Here is a 24,934-nt window from a genome sequence, read left to right on the forward strand (position 1 = left end):
GAAAAGTTCCCTTCATGCAAGAGGGACCTGAAATCATCAAGATCCAAGGAGAATGATGACTTTCAGCCATCCTGATGAGAAGAATGAGAGAGGAGAGAATAGGAGTTGCATGGACCCACAGAAGGGCCCAAGAACATCTACTGGGGATTTGGAGGAGAGAAGATACAGTTATCACCTTGATACAGCAAAGGAGATGAGAAGGATTGGTGCCATTCATGTAGAGTGAGGACACTAAAGTGTGTAAGGAGACAGCATAGAGGAGGTAGGAGATAAATGACTGTGCAATATGAATTGCATCTTTGATATGTCACCTACATTGGGAGGGAAGTAAACAACTTGCCCAATATCCATAGAAGGGAAAAAAATCAGCAACTTAAAGATTATGTCAATCAGCTTTACCATCTTGAGTTTAAATAAGACTTTAAGGAAGTCACAAATTTATTTAAAAGCACATGTATCATCTAAAAGTGAATCAGTCAGCTGTAAAGAGCTTTATTCATCATCTTATAACTTATTAGTAAAAGTATTGTTGGAAATCACTAAAGCGCATTTCCTTGTTTAATGACTTTAACATTTATCAATGCTGTTATCATCACTCAGTATACAAGAATGTTAAAATGTGAATTAAGAGTAGCAATGCAAAAGGCCTTAAAAGAGATCTTTCCTTCCTTCCAGGGAATCCTGCAGTAACTAACCATCTGGAAATATAAATTGAAATGTGGCCTCTGGATCTTCTATCTGGGTTACAATAGTGCACCATTACTGCAATAAAATTCACAGCGAACAAAATAAAAAAAATCACAGTCTCTTTTCAAGTCTCCTTCAAACTGGTTAGCTTTTTGGCTAAGGTACTCTTTTCCTCACTAGGCATTTCCAATACCTGTTGGCAGCTATAAATTCTTCCTCTATAATCCTTTCCTCTTTTTCATTCAACTCTGGAGACTCTGGCTGATGATAGATGAATCAGTCTTCAATTCTGGTGACTTTCCCAGGCAGGTCATCCTTTCCCTTGGTACCTCTTAAAAAACAGGTCCACCAGTCTCTGCAAGAACTTCTCCTCATGCTTTCTCCAGGAATTTCCAGAAACTTCCATCCTGGAATTCTTCTCCTCCTTTTAAACCTCTCAGGACCCTCTCAGTGGGAGACAGGTCTTATGGAGGCTCTCAGTGGAAGATGACTCTAAAATTACCAGGACTCCCGGGCTTGAAATCCTCACTAACTTTCAGCAATTCCCCCACCCATATGGTACCAGGGGGGGTTTATGCTATTATTTTACCCCTCCCAATGGAGAGTGGTGCTCTTCCTTACCACTTTGACACTACTCTGACATCACTAAAGGTCAGAGTCTCTTGAGACCCCAGACACACACTGAGGGCACTCAGACCAGCTGAACCCAAATTGTGCATGGTTGTAAAGGACAAAGTACCCACAAAGGGGCAGATGTGAGCACCCAGTACTGCAGTGTTTCTCAACCACACAACCCTTGCAATATTTCTGTTGGACTGTGGAGTAAGGGGGGGGGGGGGGGGGTTGAAGGATGATGAGAAGGAAACTTGTTCTGCAGTGGTGAAGCTATGGGTGGGCCTGGGTGGACCCATATATAAAAGAGCGGTGAAGGTTTGTGTGTCCCTTCTGCTAATCCATGACAATCTCAGGGTTACTGAAATTCAAAAGTTCCCAGATCTGGAGAGGGGGACATTTATCTTTATTAGTTTTGAGTATTGTGTGTTATTTGATATGTCTGCTGTTTTGAAATATTTAATTGATTTTTGGGAAATTTCATTTTTTGTATCTTTATTCTTTTTATTTATTAGGTATTCTATTCATTTGTTTTGAAATATTTTATTAGTATGCAAAATAGGCTCGGCACACGCAGGGGCAGATTTCCTCAGGTTACATGCATAGCCTTTGAAAATCTGCCCAAAAGATTCCAAATACAATGAAACAAGAAATTAAAATGAAAAAAAAAAAATAGATGTTATGCAATGGTCACCATTCAATGAAGTATCAGAACTGGAAATCGAATCTATACTAAATAACTAAATCCCACCCCACATGCATATGACATAACAACCATAGACAAAAAAAAGTAGCCAACACTGTATCCCCGATATTGGCAAAGATAGTTAGTCTATCCTTAGAGCAGGGGTGGGCAAGTCCAGTCCTCGAGGGCTGCAAACCAGTCGGGTTTTCAGGATACCCCTAATGAATATGCATGAAATAGATTTGCATACAACTGAGGTAGTGTTTATGCAGGTCTCTCATGCATATTCATTAAGGATATCCTGAAAACCCAACTGGTTTACAGCACTCGAGGACCAAAATTGCCCACCCCTGCCTTAGAGGAAGGTAATACACTGTGTCACCATCTTTGATGCTGGCTGCCTCTTAGCCTGGGACGGTGATGCAGTAAAACCCCTCCATCTGGTCCTTGGAGGCTTGCTGCCACGTCAATGAGGAAAGAAGGGGCGGGGGGAGGGGGTTAGCTTAGGAGATGGATTTACCCTTTTCCCTGGCTTTCCTGTTTCTGCTGATTTGAGTGGAAGAGGAGATCACCAGACATTTACTAGCAGCCTCCCTTGAAAACAACGCTGAAACAGGGCCGAAATGGACCACTTCAAACTGCCCCCCCCTCCCATGAAAGAAAAATTGTGGGGCTCGGTTAGATACAGAATATGGCAAATGATAACTAGAGTGGCACTGGAGGCAGGAGCAGGCCAGAGAAACTAAGCATGGAGGTTTCATTTTGAACAAAGAATCGTGGATGCTATGTTAGTCCACTCAGATATGGAGAATTAAGGGCGATCCCTTGAACTAACCTAAGATTTCCTGCACTTTGTCCCAAGTTATCCTTTTGCATCTGCAAAGTATTTAGGGTAAAGAGTCCTCGCTGGCTCCTGCTCACTGCAATTTTCAAAGGGAAACTCTACAGGCTGATTCCTGTTGAAAATCAGCTTGCAGCTCACTAAGTTCCTCTTAGGGACTTAGTGAGCTGCAAGCTGAAGGACTGACGGATCGGTCCTTCAGTCCCAGCAGGAGACAGACACTGCTGGGTTAGGGAGTCTCTTTTATACTCTGTAACTCCTCCTCCTCTGCCAGCTGATTGGCTCCGGGGAAGTCCCACCCTTAACCTCCCACACCTGTGGGTTTGTCTCTATGGTTACAGGGGAAGCCACCAGTGTATATCCTTGACTCTGTGTCGCCTGGGTTTTCCTCCCCCTCCTTCTAGGAATTTGGTTCCAGGGAGTTTTTGTTCCTGGCTTTATTCTACCTGCCCGGGCTGGCATAGTGACCCCGTCACACTAACATGTATCTCGATATCATAAAACAGCTACTAAACCAAATGGAGTTAGTAATTAATATAGAGAAGACAGAATTCCTACTTTTAGAATGAAAAAATATGGAGATCACACAGAGCTCAATCACACTCAATAACAACCAACAAATAATATTAGCAGAAAAAGTACGGAACCTGGGAGTAATTATTGACACAGAACTAAGCTTAAAACAACATATGTCTTTAAAAGTAAAGGAAGGATACTCCAACCTCATGGTTCTCAGAAGACTTAAACCACTTCTAACAACTGCCAACTTTCGATCAGTACTACAAGCGTTGATATTTGCAAGCACTGATTACTGTAATGCCCTTCTACTAGGTCTACCATACACCTCACTAAGACCACTACAAATTTTGCAAAACACAGCTGCTAGAATTTTGACTGGCAAAAGTAAAAGAGACCACATTACCGAAACACTGGCTGAATTACACTGGCTTCCCATTGAACAAAGAATACAGTACAAAATACTATGCACCATACATAAGTTAATACATAACGAAAAAGCAGACTGTTGAACACAGCCCTTCGCATACACGTCCCTAACAGAAACCTAAGATCAGCCAACAAAGCACTCCTAATTATTCCATCAGTCAAAACAGCAAGACTAACACAAGTAAGAGAAAGGGCGCTATCCCTGGCAGGACCCATACTATGGAACTCCATGCCCTTGGAGTTAAGGTTACAAAGAGAAAACAAAACCTTTAGAAAAAATTAAAAAAACCTGGCTCTTTAAACTAGCTTATCAAAAAGAGAAGGGAAAATAGAAACCAGGGAAGTGCAAGGTACGAATAACTGAACACCCTCACACACGGCAGTAGTCACTAAGTGTATATTTTTTAAATTAATAATGCATCCCTAAAGGATAAGTTACAATTATAAAGCTAGTTTTGTACTCTAAACTGATAGAGAGACCTGGACATGATTTATCACATTTAACAATTGATATTGATTACAAACTATGCTACCGAACCTTATGGCACCTGTGTAATCTGACAGATTTCAGTATCATTAATTTTATGTGCCTTATTGTAAACCGTTGTGACGGTGCCTAGCTTAACGACGGCATAGAAAAGATTTAAAATAAAAAAAAATAATAATAAATACACTGTGTCGCCATCTTTGATGCTGGCTGCCTCTTAGCCTGGGACGGTGATGCAGTAAAACTCCTCCATCTGGTCCTTGGAGGCTTGCTGCCACGTCAATGAGGAAAGAAGGGGGGGGGGAGGGGGTTAGCTTAGGAGATGGATTTACCCTTTTCCCTGGCTTTCCTGTTTCTGCTGATTTGAGTGGAAGAGGAGGTCACCAGACATTTACTAGCAGCCTCCCTTGAAAACAACGCTGAAGGTTGTTTTTACAGACGTTGCCACATTCCACTGTTTATAAGATGGCCTTTCCTCTACTGATGGTAACCTGACAATGAATGCTTTCTAGAAAACACTGATGCTTCAGAACTCCAAAGTGGACCTCCGATGTCTCATGAGATCCCCTCATCCGCTATGGATTCTTGGGTGCTGGGACTGGGGTTGAGGGCAGACCAGGAGGTACAAGACCAGGGACATCTGTCATGCTCTTTACTACCTGCTCTTCTTGAAGGCTGCTGTTAGCATTGACAGTATCGCTTACTGCCCCCTTGAGGCTGTTCACTAGATATCCATACGTAGTCCCCTTGCTGCAAATCTGTATTAAAGTAAGTCTGGCACATGTGATTGTTAGGGATGTGCGTTTATTTTAAACACATGGCACATTCGAACTGATAGAGGCCCCTTTTTCAGTTCCTTACAAATTTAACAAACCAAAATGGCCTTGCTCAAAACGTTTTGGGTAACTTTGGTTCAGTTTTTGTTGTTTTTTTTTAAGTGGTCTCCCCAAGGCTTTCAAACCACCCCACTTCCCCCACCAGACAACCCTGGGGCCCGAGCCTATCTGGGTTGGCAGAGCCAAGGCCAAACAGGGCCGAAATGGACCACTTCAAACTGCCCCCCCTCCCATGAAAGAAAAATTGTGGGGCTCGGTTAGATACAGAATATGGCAAATGATAACTAGAGTGGCACTGGAGGCAGGAGCAGGCCAGAGAAACTAAGCATGGAGGTTTCATTTTGAACAAAGAATCGTGGGTGCTATGTTAGTCCACTCAGATATGGAGAATTAAGGGCGATACCTTGAACTAACCTAAGATTTCCTGCACTTTGTCCCAACTTATCCTTTTGCATCTGCAAAGTATTTAGGGTAAAGAGTCCTCGCTGGCTCCTGCTCACTGCAATTTTCAAAGGGAAACTCTACAGGCTGATTCCTGTTGAAAATCAGCTTGCAGCTCACTAAGTTCCTCTTAGGTAATTTTCAAAAGAGTTATGTGTATTAAAGTAGCATATCATAAGAATTTTCAAAAGTACATTTATGTGCATAAAACCTTTTGAAACTTCAGCCCTTTGGAGTGAATTTTCAAAGGAGTTATGCATATAAAAATAGCAAATTTCCAAGTATATTTACGCATATAGGGCCGGATTTTCAAAGGGTTACGCGCGTAAATCCTGTGCGCGCCGAGCCTATTTTGTGTTTATAAGATTGTCTGTGATATTATTATGACTAAATTGATTCAGCTATAAAAAGTGCTTTTGATTGACTTGGAACCTTGTTCTGTTTCTAGTTGTTTTGTGTACTGGAGTTCTAGAGCAGGTCTAGAGGGTATTTGCTTTGTGTGATATGTTCTCAATGCACTACAAAATGAATTAAAATACATGCTGATTTGATTGACAAAACGTATGATTCCTTATTGCTGTTTGCTAAAAATGATTATGTATTTCATATACCCAATGAATCAATCAGTTCTTTGCTTACCTACAAGTCAGACACTGTATTTGCATTATGGCCCACAACTGTCTATCTCTATTACCTAATCATGATTTAATAAAAGCACTGAAAATGAATAATACAATTTCACTTTGGCATAAATTATGTTTGATCAGATTGAGAACCAATCTATTCTAAACTAATAGTAAAGTTTGTTCAGAGAATATGAATATGTTGGTTGCTTTTGAGCATCTATCATTCTTTAAATAAGTTCATCCTATAAAGGGATGCCCAAGGAAGGGAAATGCAGATTAGAATCTTACATGTGGCATCTATTGATATTCACGCTACAGATGAGATAAGATTTTTGGAATCTGGCCCTTGCAAAAAAATGTAATATTACCTGTGAGACAGTTCATTTCATTGCCTTATAATTAAGCAGTTCTGGCAGCAGATATTTAGCTATTTGCAGATATTAACAATTAACTTACCTTTGGATGGCGTTAAAGATTTCTTTTTACTTAAAATCTGAAGGTTTAAAGGCTATAAATATTCTATAAAAGTTTCTAGCTCTGTCCCTTGCTGCTGCAAAAGATGTATATTATTAAAATGAATTGCTATTGAACATCTGGATTTGACTTTATAGACACATAATGTAGCAAGATGTTCTCCATAGACTGCATAAACTTTACAAAAGATATTATTTGCCTCTAGCATGTAGTCATCAAGCTTGAAATGCAGCCACCTATAGCTGCTCTCCCCTTAGTATGTTTTGATGGGTGCAAATGGCAGGAGTATGTGGAGAGTGCAATTGTTCTTGGCGAGTGCACACCCTGCATTCCATCCCATGCGGCTCTCTCTCCTCTTCCACTCTCCACCCCATCCAGATGCATTCCTCTCCAACCTCACTATCCACACACTGAAGATTGGAAGGTGGCCACCGAGAAGATGATCTTTAAAAAGGGTTGCAGGGGTGATTTGGGAAATTAAAGTATAGACCCGTGAGCCTGACTTCGGTGCCGGGAAAAATTGTAGAAACTATTCTAAAGAGTAAAATCACAGAAAGGCATGGTTTAATGGGACACAGCCAGCATGGATTTACCCAAAGGAAGTCTTGCCTCACCAATCTGATACTTTTTTTGATGGGGGTTAATAAACATGTGGGTAATAGTGAGTTAATAGATATTATGTATTTGGATTTTCAGACAAACTGAGAGACTCTTGAGAAAAATAAAAAGGCGTGGGATAGGAGGTGATATCCTATTGTGGATTGCATACTGGTTAAAAGATAGGACTAAATGGTCAGTTTTCTCAGTGAAGAATTGTAAACAATGGAATGCCTCAGGGATCTGTACTGGGACCAATGCTTTTTTAATATAAATAATCTGGAAAACGGAACAACAAGTGAGGTGATCAAATGCAGATGACACAAAATTATTCCAAATAGTGAAATCACAAGAGGATTGTGAGAAATTTCAGGAAGACTTTACGAGACTGGGCATCCAAATGGAAGATGGAATTTAATGTGGACAAGTGCAAAATGGACCCACAAAACAAGAAGGGAGGCGATCTATGAAAGCCGTAATGGTATCAACAAACAGCCCCTGAGGCAGGCACTTGAGTTGTGGTGAAACTCGGCCTGAGTCGGGCATTTTTACGTCTCCACTACAATAAATGCTTATAAAGGACATCTGGCATCTATCTTGTTTGTTGATACCAAGAGCAAAGTGGTGCATATAGGGAAAAGTAACCCACACTCTAGGTACAGGTTGGTAGGTTCCATTTTAGGAGTTACAACCCAGGAAAAGGATCTGGATATCATCGTGGGCAATACTTGGAAATCCTCTGCTCAGTGTGTGGCAATGGTTGCAAATCAAACAGAATATTAGTAATTATTAAAAAAGGAATGGAGAATAAAATGAAGAATGTCATAATACACCTGTATTGCTCTAGACTAGTACTGAGTCCAATTCTGGTCATTGCATCTCAAAAAAGATATAGCTGAATTGGAACAGATACAGAGCAGAGCAACTAAAGTGATAAAGGGAATGGAACGGCTGCCCTGTGAGGAAAGGCTAAAGAGGTTAGGGCTGTTCAGTTTGGAGAAGACACGGCTGAGAAGGGATAAGATAGAGGTCTATAAAATCATTCCACTAATAGAACAGGTAAATGTGAAAGTGGTTATTTACTCTTTCACATAATACAAAAACTAGAGGACAGTCCTTGAAGTTTGTAAGTAGCACATATACAATAAATCAGATAAAATTCTTTTTCACCCAATGCACAAAATCTCTGGAATTCATTGTCAGAAGATGCAGTAAAGGCAGCTAGCATAGCTATGTTTTAAAAACGCTGGGGCAAGTTCTTGGAGGAGAAGTCCAAAAATTATTGTTAACCAGATAGACTTGAGAAAACCCACAACTTATCCCTGTTTGTTAGCAGCATGAGTTCTGTCTACTGTTTAGGATCCTGTGCCAGGTACTTGTGTCCCGTATTGGCCATTGTTGGAAACAGGATACTGAACTTGATGGCCCCTCGGTCTAATCCAATATGGCAATTCTCTTACATTCATTTTTCTCCCCCTCTGGACCCAACCATTCACCCCTTCATTCTCCTCTCTTCCCCATGCACCCTCAGTTTCCTATTTCTTCCTCTACTCACTCCTCATGCTTCCCCCACACCCCCATTCTTTTCTCTCTTCTCATGAATTCATCTCCCTCACTACTTACTCTTCTCTCTTCCACATTATTCACTCACCTTTCTCACTGTGTTCTCTCTCCTCCCTATCCAGTCATACCACCTAGTTTTTATTATCTCTGCTCCACACATCCCCTCTCTCTCTCGTTCTCTCTCCGGCCCTGTCAGCCTTCTGTTATACTCCCCTCCACTTCCTAATTCATCACCCTGGCCTCCTAGCTTTCTCCAGCTGTCTTCATCAGGAGGAGCCAGCACATCAGGAGGATGGGACCGAGCAGCTGCCGGTCTTCAGTTCTCCATGGCTCTTTAAGGAGGCACGAGGCGCATTATTCGTTGGTCATTGGGATTTGGGGAGCCCCGAGAGCAATGTTGCTCTAGCAGCCAGCTCCTCCCTTTGCTCTTCAGCTGGTGGGGCCAGGGGACACCACTACTCTGACAGCCGCTCCCCACTTTATTCTTCAGCTGGCATGGCTTGTGGACCACCACTATCCACAATGCTTCAGCCATCAGCTTCTCCAGCTGTTCTCCTTCTGTGTCGGGCTTCTTCGTCTGCTCTTGTATGAAAACTTATCTGTCTAATGTGCAGATAAAAAATTACACAGAGAGACAAATTGTCAGGTACATAATGTATTCCTTTAGTGCTTTACGGCAAAAAAAATACCGAATAAAGGGAAGGTAATATACCCATGTCAGTCTTCCTAATGTACCTATTTATGCATTAATGAAAGTGCATCTTCTTTCAGCACACAGCATGTTATGGTGTATTTCAAGCATTAGCTGACACTAATCAGCTGGTGACTGTTCAGGAAATGCTGTAGTGGTGGGGCCTTACTCAGAGATGAGATTTAAGAGAAGGCTGAAGCACATCTGTTGTTCTTACAGTCTCCTGCACTGCTACCCTCTGCAAGAAGAAGCTGACAAGTATTTGCTTTGCTTTGCTTTTTCGTTTGAGCCTATGAGCAGTAATCTCATCAACATACCCTGGGACACAGAAGGGAGAATGTGCAGATTTTTATTCCATACATATATTTGTGGCTATTCAACCTCCCCCTTTCCTCTTCAGTAAGATTGTATTTTAATTATGGAAAAAAATAGTAATAATGCACCCAAAAATGTATATAACCCCTTTTCTGTCGCAGGGTCTCTTTACTGAAAATTGGAGACAAGTTCTAGCAGGCAAGTGTTACACTGCAGGAGATTCTCCTCACAAAAGAAAAGTTAAACAAGGAGGTCCTATCACAAAACAAGAAACCTGAAAACAGCTCCTTCTCCTTCAGAAGCTAAACTCAAATGACCACACCCTCCAAGCCACAAGCCCCTCCCCCTGATGAACTAAGGAGCTACCATTCCCAGCCAGTCTCAAGGGGAGGTGCTGTTTAGAAATGTTATCTCCCTCCACAGTGAAATACCTAGGACAGGGCTCTAGGGCCATCTAGTGGAGACCAGTGGATCTCTACACAATATTTTCACATTTTTTAATGTTTTCAAATCTGTTTTATATATTTTTCCCAACACATTTCCACACATCGACTATCTCAAAACATAAATCATTTCATAGTCCTTAAATCAACTGTAGGGCTTTCCTGTGAGCTTCTATTCTTCTTGTTCTTTTCACTAAAATAGGTCATCACTTTCAGGGATTTCTCCCCTTAAGTCCAAATTTCTAATAAGGCTTTAGCCCAACTGGGCAACCCAGGCTTCCTCAGCAAACCTGCAACTAAGCACAAACACACAAGACAACATGGAGAAATGTCCATTCTGGGAAAAGTCCTCTTAACTGGCAGGTTTACTGGCAGGTGCCAGAGGAGAGGCAGCCTGCCTGGCAAAGTCCACCAGAGTCAAAGCTTGGAGTACTGAGGAGGAAAGCATTTCCCCTGAAAGCTGGGGATGAGGGTACTGGCAGATGCCAGAGGAGAGGCATCTTGCCTGAGAAAGTTCACCATAATCAAAGCCTCATTTTAACAAAATCAGCCAGAGACTCACAAAAGAGAAATAGAAGAGCAAAAGGAACTTTTGAGGAAAAGATTTGCGCTACCCAACTGGTACTAAGTGGGGAGTGGGTGGGGGGCAGAGCTGACCTGTTCTGGGAAGGAGAGTGAGAGGATGCTGTAATTTATAGGGATGTACATTTGTTTTTCACGAGTTAGACAATGTCAACAATATTGTCTAATTCATCATGGTTCGGTAGCGCCGATATACGAAGCGATTTTTGCTAAAATTTTGGCAAAATTCATATTTCGTGTTAGTACGCACTAACAGAGTTACTGCACACTGCATATCTCTTAGTGCTCAGTAATACTAATTAGTGCACACTGTTGTTCTAGCTAACAAACTTCTCTGAATTGATACTTTTTAATTTTTAAGTTGCATTTTTTAGTGTGCACTAACATTAGTTACAGCGCACTACTACATACTTAGTGTGCTGTAAGTTCTATTAGGGCTCACTAACTAACCTGTTAGTGCGCACTAATGGGCCTTAATGCGCATTAACATCTAGCTAGTGCGCACTATCTCGTTCGGTGTACTGCGCACTCATGCTGAGATAGTGCGCACTAACTGGTTGTTAGTGTGCAGTAAGGCTCCTTAATGCGCACTAATGCACTTCATCAAAAATTGCCAGAAAAAAAAAACGAACCGTGGGAAAACGAAATTTTCCGCGAAGCGCCCGATCCAAAGCCCAAACCGATATCTTTAAACAAAGCAAATCTATTTGCACTGTGGATTTGTAACAGTGTTGGTGCATCATCCTGAAGTGGGCCCAAGTTTATGGACTTTCTTTATCTTGCCATCAGTTACAGTAAAGGATTTTATTTTCAAGCAACAGCACAGATGTGGAGAGTGTCTTTTGGGGGTGTTTGGTGGGCAGGAACCCTAAGGACCTTGAAAAGATTGCTTTTTCCCCCTGTGTAGAAACCCTGGGGAACCCTTGACTGTCCCTGGCTGTCCCAGTGCCTAAGACCTGAATGGGATGGGAGATTCATAACAAAACCCATTTCAGCAAAACTTCCTGCTGCTACAAATAGAGAGCCCAGCTTGGATTTATCTAAGGCACTATCAAGGAGAAATGTTTCCTACACCAGGGAAAATTACCTCCTTCCTTGCAATCTTTCCCTTACCTGACTTGGCATCAGCTACACAAAAATATTTCTGCCCTCTGGCTCCCCCTCCCTTCTCTGAGCCAAGGAAAAGACTTAGGAGCCGATGCAATAAAGTGTGCGAAAAAATGGGCATCCAAACTGGATGCCCATTTTATAATGTTTGCACATTCACCTCTCTTGAGCTCCCGATGCAATAGGTAAAAGAGCTGCCGCGCTGAAAAAGATACGCTAGATAAAATTGTCTGTCCCTAGTGCGTCCTTGGCATTGGGCGCCCAGGAACTATGGATGTGTGTGGGTTTGGAAAACAAATGCTCAATACGGTTTCTGCTGGCACAATATGCATGGACAATATACACTGCCTGGAGCGTATATATTGTGCATGTATATCGTGCACCCAGAGGGTTTTTTTTTGCCTTTTCATATTTTTACCCTTTCTTATTTGTCACGCTACAGCTTTCTGTGGTTCCTCCTATCATCACAATACTAAGAAGGAGGCAACACAGAAAGCAGGAATTTTTGTGTTTTTGTGAGCCCTTGTCACGCATGTCTAGGTAGCTGGCCTACATCCGTAGCTCTATTGTACACTGGTGATATGAGCATTTCTCTTTGGGAGAGGTTTGGTTATTGTTCTTACTCTCTGCTTCCAGCTCTACCTTGGGGGAAGGGAGGGAGGGAAGGATGGGGAGTAATTAAAACACAAAACTCATGTGAAAGTATATACCTTTATTATATTTTTTGTGTTTCAAAATGACAAACATTGTTGTTTGTATATACTGTTTGATGTTTACACTTTCAATAAAATTCTAAATTATTAACAAGGCTTAACACCAGTCCCGGGGCTGGTATTAAATTTGACGCATTAACAAGGGCATGTTGGATGAGCAATAATTTATTGCGTCACGGGATAACAGCTAATAGCTTCGTCTACATGGAATTTGGCATATTGATGAGTACTATTATCTACGTGCGAGTATGGACGTACATTTTGGATGCGCTGATCCCCTTATTGCAACGGGGGTTATGGATGCGTGTCCAAAGCGTGTGTCCAACCATTCAAAAAGCTGGACGCACTTTATTGCATTGGCCTCTTTATAAGTAAGTAGGAGTGTGGCTACATGACTTGCACTCTTTGCCTGCTCTGTTTCTCCTTTCTGTAGCACAGGTTTGGTCCTGTTATTCACAAACAACCCTTCCCTAGTTACTTTGTTATAGTTGCATAAACAGATTAAATGGGTTACCAGGAAAGTACAATTAGAGCCAAGCACCTTGTTTTCAGAGGCATTTATGTACGCCCACTTACTGTATTTATTTCTGCATTCTTCTGTTCTGCAAATTTCCAATAAATTGTTTACAAAGTAAAACATTCCTACATTAACATGCAAAAGAAATTCAGCATAGCTGACAAAGCTAAGACTATCTAAGGGAGAAAGCATGACTATACATGGAAACTTTTTTTACTTTTTCTGGAACAGATCAGATTCTTTAACTGGTTAAAGTAAAGTGTTTAAAAAGTGAAAAGCAAGTCTCAAGGGACAACTTCAAAGAAACAGGAAAAAAAAACTCTGCTGCTCTGGCTCAGTAGATCGATTTATCAATACAAAGCCTTCCACCGTTTTATTGCCAGGTTTGAATCTCTCCCAGAATGGCATTGACTGAAAGATGTTAGCGGCCGACTCCCATTTCATCGCTATGTGAAATAGATTGGTGGCCTCACATTCCCTCAGTTTGTGGAAAATAGGTGCCTAAATCATTAACACCACTAACTTCAATCACCACCTGATTTGGCAGTCTCAACAGAGAGACCATTGGATTCTGCCCCTCCTAAATCCAGAGGTAGGCAGGGTCAGAACAGATCGGCAGTGAAGCATGCTGGACGAACCTTGCGCAAATAGTGATCATCACAGTCTTTTTGTCCTTTATAGAAAGAGAGTGCGGTCAGACTGTGAAACCCAAGGTTAAATGAGCATGGAGACGCTGGATGTTTTGGACAATTGCTTTGCTTGTCTCATTAGCTATGTGAATTATTAGAGAACATGGCAGAGGACCCGGGTGTTGGATTTAGTGTTGGTCGTATATAAGAATCATAGATGAGGATGACAAAGCCTGAAATGGCCTACCAGTATACCAGTTTGGTTATTAATTGTATTTCAAATGTTATTTTATTCTACATTACCTTGGTTCTTAAAGGGGTTTTATTAAATTAAATACAACTAACTACTTTATCAGATTCTGGGAGTGATATGAAGGTCAATGGTACGAAAAGGGTTCAAAATTCAGATCAAAGACATGGGAGTAGGGAGCTAGTGTGGCTCTGAGTGTGGGAATTTATATGCTCATCTGCACAAAGTTGAAGAATAGCAACCGAGCAGAATGGACGGGCCAATTTGGTCATCTTCTGCCATCATTTATAATGTTACTGTGTTACCTTTCTCAAGAACCAAAACTACTGACAGAAGGAATGAGAGCCTGCAAGATGTAAACTTAAGTTTATATGGAAAAATCCTAAAAGTTTAGGTCTAAAAGTAAATTGCTAATTCCAGTGGCAGTGATAATGGAACATCTTGGTAATTTACCTTTATACACAAAATTGCATAATTATGCTCTTTATTGCCAAGGATATTTGCCACTTCTATACCGATATGTAGCATAAAGTTATTTGACTGTCAACATTAAAATAGCCACATGCTAATTCTGTTCCTCCCATGCTGGCAGGGTGTGGGGCTAGTGTGAAACAGCCCTTGGTTGAGCAGTGGGCATTTTGAATTTGTACAAGGTGTGTATTACTACTTGCTATATGTACTTCTGAATTCTGCAGCATACCTGGTGGGTTTGTTTGTTTTTTCTTCAGTGTACAGAGCTCTGTGCATGCAGAGAGCAAATTAATGCTAAGAGCTTATAATTTAAGTGAAAAATAGTAAGACAGACACAGAAGGAAGCTGAGTACAGGATTTTGTCAAGATCACTGCTGTACAGTGAGGATGGAAGTCAGGCTGGAAAGTGTTTGGCGATCTTAAGCTTAATTCACAGCTAGAAGCTCCAGCAACTAGGGTATATGGCTAGGCTAGCTCTGACAAAGTTGAAAAAATATATGCTCAAAAAGTATTAAAAAGTAGCATCCCTTCTATAAAATGCACGAGAACGTGGTGCAGAAATGCCTCGTCAGCCGCAGAGGTCAGCCATTCTATTGAAAATCTCCTTGGGATTCTTACTTTTGATCCTGTGAGTCCTCAGTATGAGTCACAAGCAATGCTGATGAAGCTCTGCAGAAGTCAAGACGCATTGCCCCTTATCTGCTTTATGATGAGTGATTAATGGAACTGGGCTTCTGATTTCTGCATGCCGATATGATATTTCTGGAGGGGACCTGCACGGCTTGCCTCGGGCGCACTCAATTTATTTAGCTTCACAGTGATAAGAGCTCCAGCAGAAGCAGATGTCCGCCGCTGCAAAGTCACATTGCCTACTGAAATCTGTTTGGATGCATGGGGAAGGTGCTTTAGAGAGGCTCTTATCTCAGGAACTTGCTTAGAAGCTGAAAAGCTGAGTGTGTATTGTCTTTAGGTCTTCTTCATACATTTGTTTTTTAACCCGTGGGTACCCGGTACCATAGCATCCCAGCAAAATCAATTCAAGGACTCACAGGATTAACTTGATCACAGGAAAATAAGCAAATCCTGCAGGTTTGCATCACTGTGAAAAGACACGAGCAGGTCTAGTGCCTGAAATCCCTGAAACAATAGTCAAGTTTCCACTCTCTGGCTAAAGAGATTTAAAAAAATGCATGCACAATACAGAAAACAAGGAAGCATGAAAATAACATGCAAGAGTGAACCAAAATATAAAATAAAGATCTTTAAGGCTTTTTATTTCTTTACTTCCTCAAAAAGGTACAACGATTTCATAACATATGTGAACTAGACATTGTGGAAAAGGTACAAAAAATGATTATTACTGCAAACTATTTTTTTTTTTTTTTTGCAATAAAATGTAATAGATTTTATTGTTTAGATGAAACAGACTCCCAAAAAGTGAAATCCACCTGTTATGTTACAGTTGCAAAACATTCTCTCTCTCTTCTCTGAGGACCTCAAGGTAACCAGTCAGCATGACAAAACAATTTGGAAAGCTAATACGGATGTGCAGGGACATTTTGTTCATTTTGGCTCAATTTTTTGTTTTGGATGTTTTTTTTAATTCAGTTTCCGTTCATGTAGAGGTCCTTATTGAAACAGTTTGTCCAGCTAAATTCAGGGCCTAGTCAGACAAACCACATCAGACTTATCCAAATATGTTTCCAGCTGAATAAATCTTGCCTGGATAAATTGGAGGCATTCCAGGGGCTTTCTGGGTGAGGCTAACTTACCCAGATAACTTAGATAAAGGACCACTGATCTAGGACCAAAATGCTTCCAAAATGAATGTAGTCAAGTTTTGCTAAATATAAGTCACTGAGAATGAAAATGCTGCTTCAAATTGTTGATTGGCTTTAGTTTTCAAGATTTGCTACTGAGTCAGTATATATGACCTTTGACTTGGGGAACTGCGGAGGATAAGTGAGTTAAGAATGGAAAAGATCTCAAATTAAACCAGAAATGACTAATAAACATCTTTGACTGAATCTATGAATACATATCTATGACGGGTATGGACATCAAGCTGGGAAGAACTTTATCAAGGCCATGGACAAAACTAAAGCAGCCTTCAAGTACCTCGGTGGTAAATCCCCGAGGTTAAGTGAAGCTAACATAAAGGAAGGTATCTTTGTTGGCCCTCAGATTCGTGAACTTCCTGGAGATGATGCATTTAAAGCGTGCATTGTGAGACAAGGAAAAGACGGGATGGAAATCCTTCCAGTTAGTGGAAACAGCAAGGAGTTGGTGGAAAACCTCCTCAAGACATACAAAAGCTTTGGATGCAACATGGCACTAATGATACATTTTTTGCACTCAATCAGGTTTTATTCCACCAAATTACAGAACAGTGAGCAATGAGCAAGGCGAGTGATTTCACCAGGACATTATCCTCTATGCTTTTATAATAGAGATTTTACATGAAAAAGGACATTGCAGTAAAAATATCATATACAACCTTATATCATGTATTTAAAGCAATACTGTGGCATGAACTAGAAAACCCTGCAAAAGAGTTACTTGGAACTCATAGAGTGTTAAGTCTTTTGAAACGTGTTAAGGTTGGCCTTCAAAAAGCTATAGGTAAACTGACTTATAGTTATAACATAGTAAATCTCCTATATCAAAACAGCACTAACAGAAGGAAATCAAACAGTAACAACCCTACCTATGAAACGACAACACCACAAATCCTATAACATCAATATACTTCTCCTTCTATTAGGAAAGCAGAACAAGTCAGGCTGTAATAGATCCTCACACAAAAACTAGAAGCTAGCAGAATACCTTACCTCAGTTGCACATGCAGAACACAGACTGTCCCTCGCCAAATACAGAATAAGGACACCATAAAGAATAAATAGAAATATTATGCAAACAAAAGCTGAACAGGTAACCACTACAAGCCAGACTCTGTATGCAGCACAACAATGGAAAAACAGAATCCCCAACATTCCTCAAAACATCAAATAAAATCAAGAAATAGAAAACATCTATCATAATAATAAACCACACTAATAAACAAATATTTCAAAACTGATATTGAACAGAATATCATCCAATAATTAAAAACTCATATGCAAATTATAATTTTTCCAAACACCAATAAAATATTTCAAACCAACAGATATAACAGATAACACCCAATAATTAAAACTAATAAAGATTTTTAAAAATCTCTTGCTCTCCATACTGGGAAATTTTGATTTCCATTCACCCTGAGATTGTCGTGGATTAGTGGGGAGGGGGCCTCAGAAACAAACTTTTTCTTCTTTCCCTCACACACACACATGACCGGACACACACATGCTCTCAGACATGCTCTCTCTCTCTCACACACACACACAGACACACACACTCTCACAAACACATATGCACTCATGCTCTCGCTTTCTTTTTTCCTCTTCCTCAAACACACAAGCAGCAGCAAGAGTAGTAGCTTCATCCTTGGGCAGGCCCAATATTTAAGAAACCTCCTCTGTTTCCTGTTTTGGGCCTGTAGATCCAGTTGAAGCTGCTCTTGTTCAGTTCTCCTCTCTTCCTGCTGTGCTGATCCAACTGACACTGCTCTCACTTCCACTGTAACCATGGGCCCAGCTAATTCTGCACCTCTCTTGTGCCATCACCATATGGGGTGGCCAACATTGTTCTGCCTCTGGAGTCTTATGGCCTTATGACCTTCTTGCTCCTTAGGGTCCTTCTTCCCACCTTCACAGTCCATTCAACACAACTTCTGAGGGAACGACAGAATGGATGTTGTTTACAACCTCAGAGATACCCAGATCTTTAAATTTAGAAATGGGTGAGACCTCGTTTGTGTATGACAATAATCTGAAACCTGGGGGTACAGTATGATGATAAAGCTGTCTTTTGAACCACAGATCTCACTGATGGCACGAAAGGTCTTTCTGAAGTTATATCAATTAAAGAAAATCAGGGGTTTGATAAAATCTCAAGTGTTTCCGATACTACCTCGGGCATTGGCGATGTCGGTGTTTGATTATTGTAATGGGGCTTATGATGGGAGTGACAGTAAAGAACATTCAGTGGCTCCAGGTAATGCAGCATATGGCGGCCAGATTGATCTTTGCTTGCCCAATGAGACTTCGTGCTACACCAACTCCTAAATGAATTACATTGGCTTCCCCATCAGAGAAAGGATAAAATGTAAGATCATGTCCCTGATGGATAAGGTGGCCCGAGATGAGGGAGCTAATTATTTATGAATGCTAGTAAGTAGTAAGTAGGCATCTTCCAAGCTGTAATTTATTATATGCAACTGGCACTTTGTTTGTCATCCCTGGGGAAGAAGCAATCAAAAAAGTAGCCTTTCAGAATAGGATGTTTTCAGTGTTTGGGCCTACACTGTGGACATCAGGTTGGAGACCAATTATCTGTCATTTAGGAAGAAAAAGCATGGCTCCACCCAAGAATATTATAAAGTTGGTAGTCTGTTCAGGAATTTATGTTTTTATTTGACTGTATTGTGATGATTTCTATATTGCTTTATGATGATACTGTGAACCCCTGATCAGTTTTCTGCCTGTGCGGTATAAAAATGCCTGGAAATAAATAAATCTGCTCATTAGTGTCTCTGACTTCACTCACAAATAAACCTTATGGCATAAAGGTGGCTGTGCTAAAAGCTCACTCAGGCCATCTGAAACCATTCAGAGATTTCAGTTCAACAAGGAGACTCAACACCTCGAAGAAAGTTTTACAGTTTGTTTACCTTCACCAGCTGGCTAAACCTAGCGATTTTGCTGAGTATTTCAAAAGGCAAGCTGCAAGATCATCTCATCTGGGGAATTTTTTTTACAAATGTCTGCAAAAGAGAGAAGTCAACAGAAACCATGGATGAACAGAGCCTCCTCATGCATCATAAAACATTCTGTCTACTGTTAAACATCTACAGTTCAGAGAGCAAATAAAGCAGGAATATTCCAACAACTGGACAAAAGGACTTTGATCCAAAGTAAGAAAGTTTGAGCCATCAGTAAAGCCCCATTCACCTTGTTCTAAGCAACTTTCGTTTTAATTCCTTAGGGGTGAATTTTCAAAACGTTACACATCTGCACGTAATCCGTGAGGCATCTGCACGTAATCTGTGTTTTCTAAAAGGGTCACATAGGTGTGTAAATCCGCCTTCCATGCGTGAAAAAGGTGGGCATGTTAGGGGCATGAAAAGAAGCGGTTTGCATGTATGAGCTGTAAGTTGCTATTTTAAAAACGACATGAACGCAAGCATCATCAACACTGCGTGAGTAGATTTACTACAGCTATTTTATGCGCCAGGTTCAAACTTTCATAGTGATTTTAGAGTTGGTGTTTGGCGAACTGGCTTCTCTAGGTGAGTGGATGCAGCAGCAGGCTACGGGTTGGGATTGAATGTGACTGGGACAGACTGGGCCATAATTGGGGGGGGGGGTGTGGATCTGAGTGCACCTGGGACAGACTGAGTCATAATGGAGGGGTAGAGGGTAGAAAATCTAACAAATGAGGAGAGAGAGAGAACAGAGGAGGAGGTACCCCTTACAGAGCATACACAGGACTAGGGCACCATTTTTGGGTCTATCGGAGGAGCAAGTTGTGCTCAGGTTCAGCTTCAACAAAGAAACCATTCTTTTCCCTATGCCAGCAGTTAGAGCAGGAGTTGCACCCTTCCATCTGCAAGGACCACACCTTGCCATCACATGTCAAAGTCACCACTACCCTGTCATTTTTGGCCACCGCATCTTCCAGACATCTCTAAGGTTCACAACTGGAAAAAGCCACTGCCACCTCCATATCTATTGAGAAGTTCCTGGCTGCATTTCTCAAGAATACGGAGCACTATATATATTTCCCTCAAAGCACACAACAACAGCAGCAAATAATGACTGATTTCTACCACATTGCACACTTCCATTCTGTCTCAAGGGCTATTACATTTACATCCCAATAATGGCACCAGGGGCCAATGAGACCACCTACTGAAAACACAAGGGCTTCCACTCCCTCACTATGCAGGTGGTCTGCAATGCCAAGAGGATCATCATGGACATCATGGCCAGATTTCTGGGATCCTGTCATGATGCCTACATCCTCTCGCAGTCAGGAATTAATTCCGCTTCCAGAAAGGACACATCACTTGTGGTTGGCTTCTAGGTAGGAATACATTTATCCCTACAGCACACGGAAACTAACTTCTCCTTCTTTCTGTCTCCCTCATTTCTTGGAGTGACAGCATTGGCCCAGAAGGACTACTCCAACCATGGCAGTGAGCTACCCCACTTCTCAACACTAAGGAATATTGAACTTTTTTTCTCTGTGTTCTCCCTTACAGTGATAGAGGATATCCACTTAAAACTTGGTTCATGATTCTACTAGCTAACCTATAGACCATTGCAGATGTTCACTACAGCAAGACTCACCATCAGACCAAGGCAGTCATCAAGAGAGTCTTTAGCCTACTTAAAATATGTTTCTGCTGACGAATTAGTTGTTTTCAAAACTGCACCAGTTAATTTATTAATTGAGTCATCTAATTTCACTAAATAGTTCCACAAACTTTTTAACGTTATATTTACTGGTTTTTTAATTTGAGAATCCGTTTTTATTAACACTTCAATACTATCCTGTTTTTCTACCGATGATACAAAAGTCTTTGGGGTACTTGTTTCTTTGGGGGTCGGCACAGATTTTTCTAACACACTCAGATGTCCTAATTGCACAGATATATTTGTCTCCTTAGCAGAATGCACGGCCTCATTCACCCGCTCACTAGATCTTTGGGACTCCATCTGCAGATCCCCTGGATTTACTGAAGTGAAACCTTCCGCTCCTCCAGGGGGAGGTGGCGCCCCTGGACTTAAGGATGTTTCTAGGGCCTGGGAGGAGGCATTCCGTTCTAATGCTTCTCCTCCAACGGTCTGTCCTACAGGGGTATTTAAGTTAGAGTCTATCCATTCTGTTACAGTTCTCTGTCCGGAATCTGCCATAGTCACTCCAGCTGGAGGCCTTAACTTGGCCTTCCGTTTGGTGTGTGGCATATTTATATCAGAATACTGAAAGGAAAATAACTTAACCAGGACTTATACTGAGCAGCATGGAACAATGCATATAACAAAAAGAGAATCACTTGTTGGAGGCTTTTTTAAAGGAGACACCATCTCTGCACCATGCTGGACTGAGCAGCATCTGAGACTTGAGCCTTCTCTATCGCGGCACCTATTCTCTGGAACGCCTTTCCAGAGGCATTAAGCCTGGCTGATGGAGTGAAGGCTTTCAAAACTTGGTTGAAAATGTGGCTGTTTCAACAGGCCTGCTATTAGCCTTTTTGGGTCTTTGAATATTTGCTAGCATGATTCATTTTCCTGATTATGGACTGTTATGGTATCCCTGTGAATTCTTATGACTAGATGTCAATTGTTTTGTGATGGTCTTTGTATTATTTTGTGACTATTTTATTTGTACATCGCCTACAGTATTGATGTAGGCGATTCGTAAATCCTAATAGAAACTGTGGGGGTAAAAGAGAGAAAGCTGGGGGGGAGAGGGGAGTGGAAGAGAAAAAGCTGATGCATATTATTCCATTCACCCCGCCCCCCCCCCCCCACCATCTGCTAATCAACAGTAATCTCAGAGTGACCACAACTCAAAAATTCCTATAAAAGTGCATGCAAATATCTCTCATGAATATTCATTGCAGGTATCCTGAAAACCTGATTGGCTGGGGATCCTCCAGTTCAGGTTTGGGAACAACTGCTTTACAGCATTTTTTTTAGATGGAACAAGCTAATATTCAAACAGTGTGCACAGGCACTTTGTGTTTTAATATTTTCGGGATTAAATTTAAGCATCTAGTGTTGCCGGTTACTTGCCCTGCTGAATTGTCTTCATCCTGTTTAACTTTGTTCTCCTTTATTCTATTAAATAAACTTGTCCTGGTTCAGTATTGCTGAGATTTTCTCTCTGGGCACTGGATCCTGACCCAGTCAGCATGAGAGCGATCACATGCATTCTCTCTATTGTATGTCTGTTTGCTCTACTGTAGCAACGTTTTCTGTCTGTGTAAATAGCACATGCAGGCCGTAGCTTCCAAAGAAACCCATGTTTTGATATTTTCTGCCTCTCTTCACTTATTATGGGTGACAACACAATGGTGCAAGGGACCAAAATCCATTTAGCCCAAGTTCTGGAGTCTGAAAAATGAACAGACACACCAACACTGTGTTCTCTGGCAAGCAATTACCAATCAATACTGCTTAAGCTGTATTGATCACGGGAGACGAAACCATTTTGAAGACTGTAAACTCTCATGGAGCATAAGCTGTTAGGTTTTAGGCTCCCAGTGCTCTCTGTGTGTAGTTTTACAAGGTGCTGTCGTCTGCAGCTTCACTTTTAAAGAGAGAAAAAAAAAAAACCCAAGAAGTTGAGACCTTTACGCAGTGATTTGATTTGGATGTTAGTTCCAAAAAGAAAGGGAACTAAATTTCTCCTTTTTTAAATAACTACAGGGACTAAGTTACTTATCGCGCTGCAGCAGTTTACAACTCAAGCGCAAATCTAAATAATCTAACCTTTGATTTATGTTTTAACAGAAGAAACAGAAGCTTTTGTTTCCAATGTAGTTTACAATTTCTGTCTTCAAGGAAATGTTTCTTTGTTATTAAGGCACCGATATTACATGCAAAAAAGGTTTCCACCAACTTTTCTCCCTTTCTCCGGGTGCTAGAGTGTTTGTTTATAGATTTCCAGCTAATGGAGTTTATATGAGGCATCAGTTAACTGATAACTACAGATAACAGGCTTTAGCTTCTATATAAAACTGCCTTTTCCTACCTTTTCCTACACACCATAACATTAATGGGTAGCGCTTTTAAAACAAATCAGAGAAAGCATTTTTTTCACTTGCTACACAATTAGACTGTGGAATTTGTTGCCAGAAAGTGTGGTAAAGCAGTGAATATAGCTGGATTCAAAAAGGGTTTGGATAGGTTCCTGGAAGAGAGTCCTTAAAACACTACTAGCCATGCAGATTTGGAGAAGCCTCTGCTTATGTCTGGTTATGAGCAAGAAGGATTGGATCTATTCTTTGGGATCCCACTGGGTATTTGGGACCCATATTGGCTACTGTCAGAGACAGGATGCTGGGCTTGATAAACCTTTGGTCTGTCCCAGTACGGCACTTCTTACGTTTTTATACGTATAGCACTTAGTGAAAATGTTGACTTTAATTAAGAAATATAGAGGGCATTGTAATAAACTGTATGATTTTGTGCACACTATCCAGAATTTTTCATGCTATTTTTCTATATATGCAAAATAGCACACAAAAGTTTGCTAAAATAAATATACCCCTCATTGAAGTATAGTTATTTTATGAAATGTGGTCTATGAAGGCTATTTTGCATGTACTTTGATCTGCCCTGGAAAAGTTAATAAGCTGCTTTGCATAATTTTGCATTGCAGCAGCTCATTAACTATTCATTTAAATAACATTTTACAGAAAAAATAAACTATGCATGAAATGTTATTATTTGCAAAGACAACTTTGCATCTTGAGGGAGTAATTTTCAAAGGCTTACAGGGGGCGGGGATTGCACATATAAACAGCATATACATGTGTAAGTAGCCTCTGTAAGCAAATTTGTTTATAAGGGGAAGAGTGCATATGAGCTGTTGCTGCTGTACAGAAAAGCGTGCACATAGAAAGAGGATGTTCTGAGACAGGATTTGTAATTATTTTAGAAATGGAGTATGCACATACATCAAACATGCACATGCTTTTACATCTGCTAATCAAGTCTCAGATATTAAATCCGAGTACTCTTTTGTCTGCAGTTTTTTGGTGGGGATCTGAAGCACGTGGTAAAGGTGTGGATGAGCCAACAGCAGGTGTGGGTGGAATGGTTAAAGTCTGGATCAATTGGTGGAGGTCTAGATGAACTGAGGCTTGGAAGTGTGTGCCCAGGTAAGCATTTTCATAAGTGAGATGCGCACTGATTTTTATTTCATGTCGTTTTCATTTCGGGGGGGGGGGGGGGTTGTGCTTATTTTCATTTTTTAAATGGTTCAAGGGTGCTTTTTTCAGGTTTCCCTAATTTTGGGCTTAGTGCGCACTAACGGGGGACTTATCACACTAAGGCCTGGATTTTCTACCGGCGCACAGCTTACTGAATTCCACGGTAACGGGGGCGGGGGGACGAAGCGGGGGGGTGGGCCTGCGAAAGCCAGCAGCGATCACACCACCGCAGTATTATCGCTGCCGGCTTTCGCACCCAATAGTGCCACCGTGAAAGGTGGCGCTATTGGGCGCGCTACTGGCAGGGATAACGGGTCTTACCTTATCACTGCCAGCGAAGTTTATTTATTTATTTATCTATTTATTTAAGTCTTTTC

General features: G+C 41.1%; 1 long non-coding RNA gene across 1 annotated transcript in view; it reads left to right on the forward strand.

Moving 5' to 3' along the window:
- Positions 1-24,500, forward strand: part of LOC115075467 — an 88,678-nt gene extending 64,178 nt beyond the window's left edge. Inside the window, exon 3 of the long non-coding RNA XR_003852524.1 lies at positions 24,377-24,500. This is a non-coding gene — a long non-coding RNA (uncharacterized LOC115075467). The remainder of the gene's footprint in view (positions 1-24,376) is intronic.
- Positions 24,501-24,934: the final 434 nt, after the last annotated feature.

This window comes from Rhinatrema bivittatum, chromosome 13 (genome assembly GCF_901001135.1).
Source record: "Rhinatrema bivittatum chromosome 13, aRhiBiv1.1, whole genome shotgun sequence".
Taxonomy (NCBI): domain Eukaryota; kingdom Metazoa; phylum Chordata; class Amphibia; order Gymnophiona; family Rhinatrematidae; genus Rhinatrema; species Rhinatrema bivittatum.